At 42.7% G+C, this 1106-nt stretch overlaps 1 non-coding gene across 1 annotated transcript; it reads left to right on the top strand.

Moving 5' to 3' along the window:
- The first annotated feature begins 597 nt into the window (after window positions 1-597).
- Window positions 598-704, top strand: LOC117278761 (small nucleolar RNA R71). The gene has a single exon (XR_004509111.1). It is a non-coding gene; the product is annotated as a small nucleolar RNA R71 (small nucleolar RNA).
- Window positions 705-1106: the final 402 nt, after the last annotated feature.

Raw genomic sequence — 1106 nt, 5'->3', positions numbered from 1 at the left:
GCAGCCCTATGCCAAGTTCCTTGATAGCTTCCCCATGAGCATCTAACCTCTCATCTGTCTTGATAATAAAAGACTTCATCAGATCTTCTAGCCCAGGTTGATTGGATTGTTGAGGTTGAAACTGTTTCCTTTGCTACTTTTGGAAGCCTGCAGCTCCTTGTCCCTGGAATCTGGAGTTGTTTTGTTACCATGCATTTGCAGTACCCCTAGGTGAACTCCATGAAAAACCGGGATGCTTTTGACCCATTGCATTGAAGTTATAATTTTCCACAACATTTACTTCCTCAGTTGAGGCCTGATACTCATGAGTAGGGTGTCATCTTCCACATATATCACAAGCTTCCTTATCTCTTTTGCCATGGCATCAAGTTGTACCTGCACAGATGTGTTAGCATCAACCTGGTGACAACATTCGCCCGTCTTCTTTTAGCACTTTCAGAGGGCCGTTGATTTGAATCTTCAGATAATTCATCGAGAATAGTGACTATCTCTTCTGGTGCATTTTTCATCAAAGAACCTCCAGCTGCATTACTCAATGTTCTACGTGAGGCCGGTGTCAAACTATCCCAAAAATCCTTGAGTTGCATCCAGAGTTCAATTCCGCTATGTTGACACTTTCGAACTAATTCCTTGAACCTCTCCCATGCTTCAAACACAGTTTCATTCTCTTTCTGGCAGAAGTTATGAATTTCTCTTCTAAACTTGCCCATCTTAGCTGAGGAGAAATAGTTATCAAGGAATTTTTTGGTCATCTCCTCCCATGTTCTAATTGATCCCTGGGGCAAGCTTCGAAGCCACTGTTTTGCATCGTCTTTGAGAGTGAAGGGGAATGCCCTTAAGTAAACTGCATCTTGTGAAACACCATTGTATTGGAAGTTAATCATAATCTCCTCAAAGTCCATTAGATGTGTATTTGGATCTTCATTTGGCTTCCCTCTGAAGACATAATAGTTTTGCAGAGTTTGGAGAAACCCTTGCTTCAATTTGAAATTGTTTGCAGCCACTGGAGGTGGTCTAACACTTGATAATCCTTGGTTGTAGACCAGTCTAGCATAATCACCAAGTGGTCTCCCCGCCCCGGGAGGTATATTTCCGAGCCCTCTCCT

Source organism: Nicotiana tomentosiformis, chromosome 7 (assembly GCF_000390325.3).
Source record: "Nicotiana tomentosiformis chromosome 7, ASM39032v3, whole genome shotgun sequence".
Lineage (NCBI taxonomy): Eukaryota > Viridiplantae > Streptophyta > Magnoliopsida > Solanales > Solanaceae > Nicotiana > Nicotiana tomentosiformis.
Note: the sequence above shows the minus strand (reverse complement) of the source record. Positions and strands in the feature narration are given on the sequence as shown.